Genomic DNA, 6,748 nt, shown 5'->3' with positions numbered 1-6,748 from the left:
TACCAGCCAAAGTATCACAATACTAGGTAGTATCATGATACCGTGGAGAAATCTACATATTTTTGTTTTATGAATGTGCAATATATTTACCTACACAAATTATAATGTAGGCATGGGCCGGTATGAGACTTTGATGGCATGATAACCTTAGGCAAAAATACCATGGTTTCACAGTATCTCAGGCACCAAATGTATCTGCTGATAGATACTGTGTGTGTGTGTGTGTGTGTGTGTGTATATATATATATATATATATATATATATATATATATATATATAAATCACTTGCAATTATTATAAAGTGTTACCCAAAAAAACAAAAAAAACGATGCCAGTTCTGTTAAAAAAAATTGTCGTCCCATCTTTCCACCGAATAGTGGTATCGTTAAAGACTCGGATTGTTAAGCAGTCTCGAAAATGGTATCAACATCAGTACAAAATTAACGATCGCCGCCATCCCTACTTACAGGAGCGGTGGCACCCCGACTAAAGAGGCCACAGTGTGCACCATCTGCGGGCGCATCTTCCCCAGTCCCGTGGCCCTGGAGCTGCACCAGCGGGTGCACACGGGGGAGAGACCCTACAGCTGCCCCCACTGTGGGAAGGGCTTCGCCCAGCCCAACAACCTGCGGGTGCACCTCCTCATCCACTCAGGAGAGCGGCGCTATCACTGCACGCTGTGCGGCAAGAGCTTCATCTCCTCCAGCCACCTGAAGAGGCACCGCACCGTGCACACGCAGGAGAAGCCCTACAGCTGTGCACGCTGCGGACAGTCCTTCAGCCAGATGTGTAGTGTTCGCCGCCACCGCCAGCAGTCGCAGTGCGGCCTATAGAGTCCCGCAGGCAGGACGTCTTTCGGTAGGCCGACCCAGAAGTAACGCATTGCACTTCCTGGTTCCCTCGTCGGGAAGTCCATGGGATTCTTGTATGGGGATTTTGCTTAAATGCCTGAAACAAGGTCTGTGGTTAACAAAAGTTTATGTAACGGCAAACTTTGTGTTCAGCAGGATAATGTTCACAAATCCAGGACTACTTTTATAATTTTTGAAGCGTATTCTGAAAATCTTTTTTTTATTTTTTATTGCATTTAGGCTTCAAAAACCATAAAAGTGGTTCTCATTTGTGAAGACTAACTTGCTGAACACAAAGTTTGCTGTTTCAAAACTTTTGTTAACCACAGACCCTATTTTCAAGCATTTAACCAACGTCTTCATATAAAAGTCCCATTGACTTGGAGACGAGGGAACAGGAAGTGCTAACATCCACTTCCTGCTTTCTGTCTGTACCAGCGCTGCGAAAAATATGAATGGCGGTGGACGGAGAATAAGGTAACTTTTTTGATCCCGTTTGAATTGTGCCACGGGGTGCCAACGCTAATTTTGTCAATTTAAAACATAACTTTGCATGTCAAGAAAGTCGCACTTTGTCGTCAAACTGAAACGTAGGGATTAGTTTCGTATAAAAACTACATAGCTCGTGGAAGCTCGTGGCATGTCGCCGGTCTTCAGCTTTGCCGGTAGAGAAAGTGACGTCACTTAGGCGACAGTGTATGTAGTCTTTCTGATTTATAACTTCTAGTGCAACAGTTTGGCGACAAACTGTGACTTTCTTGACATGCAAAGTTATGTTTTAAATTGACAAAATTTGCGTTGGCACCCCGTGGCACAATTCAAACGGGATCAAAAAAGTAACCTTATTCTCCGTCCACCGCCATTCATATTTTTCGCAGCGCTGGAACAGGGAGAAAGCAGGAAGTGACGTTTCACTTGGGCTCTCTATTGATTGAGAGGCCGAGGGGAGCGGGTGTGGCTGAAGTGGGCGGAGCCTAGGGGATCGCTGTCTAGATGGGATCCTCGTTAAGGACAGACTAACGAGGCCCAGGTGTTGAGGTGAAAATCCACATCCCTTTTAAAGGGAATTCATGCATCTTATTGTGGCAGTGTGAGAGTCAAGTTGATATCTGTGAGCACGAACACGACTTCTCTCCCAAAGGTAGAAACACCTCACCTAACGAGAAACACCTCACCTCACCAAACCTAGAGTTGATACTTGTCCTAGATTATAGGAGTAATATGTGAATTGTGTTTTAGGGTGGCTTTGCCCTTGAAGCACTCTGGACATAAGCATTGTGCTTGGTGCAAACTGAGCGAGTAGCACAGAGTGGACTGTAGACTGAGCATGACGGTGTTTGAGAGAGTCAAAGTACATCTTAATCCATCCATTGATCACAAAAAGGTCATTTTTGTGACACTATCCACCAAATCACACATACCTACTTACACACAGAAAGTGCTAAAAGGACATGATGTTTATGTTGGGTCAGTTTGGCTGATGATCGGAGCACACGGCCATCATCATGTTAGATTTGTGTGAACCTTATTTTGAGTCACTTGACAGCTCCGTAGCATTTAAGTAACGATGGAGTTGAGATGTGTGACAAAATCAAGGTCAAATGCACTCATGAGAAGTGAAGCCCCTTAACCCATTGATACCTGATGCAGCATTTGTGGGTGTATCCCTTTAAGACCGCGAACCGCGTTCACAAAGGGATACACACACAAATGCTGCATCAGGTATCAATGGGTTAAAGTCAACATTCATCCATTCCTGCCTTATCCGAGAGTGACCTCTGACCTCGAAAGCCACATTCACACTTACACACTTTACTTCTCCTTCTGTTTTAGGACTGCTTCTGTTTTAGGACTGCTTGCACTACAAGATTGAACTGCTCACACTACAGGGACACCAATGTTTCAGTGTAGATATTTCCCTATAATCACCATGACGGCTGACAAAGTTCTGTTGTGATGTGTGACCTATTTTAAGTGACGTTTCACCTCGGTAGAGCATTTACTTTAACATGCAAAACCACTACATACGTTCACTGTCAAGCATTTTGCTTGACTTTTCATGAACTTTGTTTCCTACCTTCTACCGAAGTGAAATATGTGCCCGTTACCTTTTGAGTTGTGTCTTCTTAGCTCAAACTGCTACATGTATAGTTGACATATGAAGGCTGTAGCATTTCATCAGCACCTGATGCTGTAAATCCATGTTGGAGCTTAGTATCTCATTCTTTTTACATTCTAAGGGGCCATTCCACAGACAACGGTTTTGAGCTGCCCGCGCCTTTCTGCAATTCCTTCTCTACGGTAAAGATGCGTCTCTCTAGCCTAGGTAAACCCAGCCCCCACGTGACCTGCTCTCTCAGTTCCCAGTCACTAGCGACTGAGAACAGGTCTGAGAGCAGGTCACAGGGGGCTGGGTTTACCCAGGCTAGCAGCAGGGGGCAGCATAGGGCCGGATTTGCCAACAGCTGCTGCTGGTTTCTTCCTCACAACCAGGGATCCCAGAGTCCCGCCACCTCCCAACTTCCCCACACTCCTCTCCCAGCTCTCCACCTTGGCCCTCTTCACTCCTCGGGCCCCTGTGCCTCTGTAGGGTTTGCCTGTACTGGATGTGTTTGGCTGTGTGCTGCTCTGCTCCTCCTGGTCTGAATCCGAGTCAGAGTCCCTCAGTCTTTTCACTAGAGCGCGGTCCAACGTCTCTTTTGTCTCTCTCTCATCCTCTTCTTTTTCCCTTTTCCTCTTTCTCTTCTCCAACTCTCTGTACTGGCCGATCATTCCCTCGAAGTCGACCTGCGCCTGCCTCTGGTTCAGCTCCTTCAGCTCCTGAAGATTCTCCAGAACCTCCATCTCCATCTTGGAGTCACGTGTGCGGTTCTCCAACACTTTCATGGGGGTTGTTCAGCTCCTCCTCCTCTCTATTCCTCTGAATTTTCTTCTCTTCTTCCTCAATTAGTTTCTCTGCCTGGAAGTTTCGTGTGGCGCCCTGTTCCATGGCATAGTCTGTGTTCTCTGGGTCAGTCTTAAAGGTAATCTCGGCCTGACATCTAGTACATTTGATGTAGAAACGGAAGATGGGCAGTCCCATGTACAGCTCATTCATAACAGTCTCTTTACGGGCATTGAACTTCTTCCCCTTGTAGATGTACTCACCACATGTTTTACACCACATGTATTTTTGATGGATCAAAATCAGGAGGATAGTATTTATTCAATACTTTTCTTTCAGACATGGCTGATTTTGTAGAACTTTTTCCTCCTGAACTAGTGACTGAGAACAGGTCTGAGAGCAGGTCACGTGGGGGATGGGTTTACCCAGGCTAGCGTCTCTCCTCCCGGCCCTGAAGCTTCTGACCTTTCAGCGCTCTCTCGCTGGCTAGAGTGTTTTTGGGCGGAGCACTCTCAAGCAGAAAACAGTTCAGTTTTTGGAGAAGAGGTGCTGCTCATCAATGTCACTTTTTTCCAACCTCTTTACAGTACCTCGTTATGCTAGCTAACTAGCTAACGTTAGCTACCGTGCTAACTGTCGGCGCTCTGCCAAGAAAGAAATGTTCCACGGCCCCTAAGGCATTTATATAGGTGGTGCTCTTAACCAGAGGAACTTAAAATGAGTGACGCCCCTAACCCCCAGTTACATTACATTCTCTCTAACCTGGCGTCACCCCCCAATACGCCCCCCACCCCCCTGGTTACATTACTCTAACCTGGCATCACCCCCCAATACGCCCCCCACCCCCCGGTTACATTCTCTCTAACCTGGCGTCACCCCCCCAATACGCCCCCCACCCCCCGCTTACATTACTCTCTAACTTGGCTTCACCCCCCATAGTCCACCCCCTAGTTACATTATATTCTCTCTAACCTGGCGTCACCAGGCTCTCTGTCTGTGGAGAACCTGCTTTCTTACTGTTCAGTTTGTCTTCTGTTGGTGGTTCCGGCGGTTCCATAATTTCCGGTTCAGGTTTATGCTGCAGTGCCATCGCTTGTTTTTAGCTCCATATGGGTTTTTACCCATCAGTTTATGGGAGGATTTTCAGGTCAAAACTGTTTTTTGGGGCAGACTGGTTCTGTATTCGCTTATACCGGATGCGCAAATGCTGGGCGAATGGCCCGAGACTACATTAGCTCTAACCACTAGGACTAGGTTAGCATAGCACTTCCATGAGCAAAGAGCAAAATTTGAGGCAGTGTTGATGCACAATTTTGACACTCTGTTACTCGTGTTGCTACAGTACTGTAACAGGTACATACAGTACTGTATGTACCTGTTACAGTACTGTATGTACCTGTTACAGTACTGTATGTACCTGTTACAGTACTGTATGTAGCTACATGTTACAGTACTGTATGTACCTGTTACAGTACTGTATGTACCTGTTGACAATCATCACGCATGTGTCATGATGTGGACTTTTCGTCTCCAACATGTGACTTTTGGGCAGGTAAAGATAACATTTGAATCTGATGATGACCAAATTTTATATTTTTAATATGGGGCTACCTTGACATTTTCAAGTTTAGTCAAATTGTTGGAACAAATGTTAAACATTCGTCCTTTAGTTTATTAATCTGCAGTGTTTTTAAGGCTGAAACCAAGCCAACCAGCGACCTACTGAATGACCGAGTGACCATAAAACATTTCACTTGGAGCAAAAAACGAACAAACATTGTTTTTGTTTTGTTTTTTTTCTGATTCAGTAGGTCGCTGGTTAGCTTGGTTCCAGCCTTAAAACTCGTTCTATAAGGATTTTTGGAAATGTCTGTGGAGAAAATGAACAGGGAATTCCCTTTCGGACCAGGAGACGTCACCGAACGTCATGTGACTGTTGAGCTTTATTGCCAGTGTGTTAGCATTCTGAACAGCACCGAGATGAACAAATATTGAAACATTTTCCTTCACAGTGACAAAAGTAACGTGGAGAACTTGTAGAAAGTTCACAACCATTGATACCTGATGCAGCATTTGTGTGTATATCCCTCATTTGTGTGTGTATCCCTTTTAGGCCGTGAACCGCGTCACGTGGTTCGCGGTCTTAAAGGGATACACACACAAATGCTGCATCAGGTATCAATGGGTTAATAAGCCAACCCGCTGCTACTACTACTGGTTCCCATTGATGTTCTTGAATAATGCTAAAGCCCTGGGCAGATAGAAAGCATCAGCATCAACAAACACACCTGCTGTTTCCAGTAGGCACTTTTCACAAACATGGCTGCTTCTTCTCACCATCTCAGCAATGGTAAAAGGACAACTTTCTGTCACCCATAACTCTGTCTGTGATCACTTCGTTTGTGTTACACAATACAGGTGTCACTGATCTATCTTTCCCTTTCTGTTGTCAGACAATCAAGTGTCATAAAATGCTAACTTACCATTAGCCTTTGGTAGCCAGTTAGCATTTTGTGACAAGATCTCCATTACACCCCTAAGAACCCCCCCCCCCCCCCCCCATTTTCTGAGAGCAGTCCTGTGGTCGTCACATACTGACAGAAAGAAAAGTCTATACTAGATGTGATTACACCAAACCCATTCTTGAAAATCTGTCTTGAATGGAATGTTGTGGTTCTTAGTTGAAGAAATCTTGTAGTGCGAGTCCATCCTAAGCCTGCACCTTCCCATGGCACTTCATGTAGCTATTGATGGTTGTTTCCATCACACTAGATGTACAGGAGTATTTATTTAGTCCTCAAATGTCCTGTTTTTATCAATGTCCCCATGTCGACTGACTTGGGTGTGACTTGACAAAAGAAAGGTTGAATCGATGTTTGGATGGTTATATCATTTCAGCATGTGTTTTTTTAGGGCAACTTTTTGGACCAATTTGACCAAGTCTGCAATGTTACACGTTTTATTTCAGCAGCCCCAATGGACTCCTCAACATTTCACAGGTTTTGAACCCTGA

General features: G+C 45.1%; 1 pseudogene across 1 annotated transcript; it reads right to left on the bottom strand.

Moving 5' to 3' along the window:
- Window positions 1-3,251: 3,251 nt before the first annotated feature.
- LOC310794015 (splicing factor YJU2 pseudogene) lies at window positions 3,252-4,078 on the bottom strand (annotated as a pseudogene). Its single transcript has one exon. The product of its transcript is annotated as a splicing factor YJU2 pseudogene (transcript).
- Window positions 4,079-6,748: the final 2,670 nt, after the last annotated feature.

This window comes from Poromitra crassiceps (genome assembly GCF_964638095.1).
Source record: "Poromitra crassiceps genome assembly, chromosome: 19".
NCBI lineage: Eukaryota > Metazoa > Chordata > Actinopteri > Beryciformes > Melamphaidae > Poromitra > Poromitra crassiceps.
Note: the sequence above shows the minus strand (reverse complement) of the source record. Positions and strands in the feature narration are given on the sequence as shown.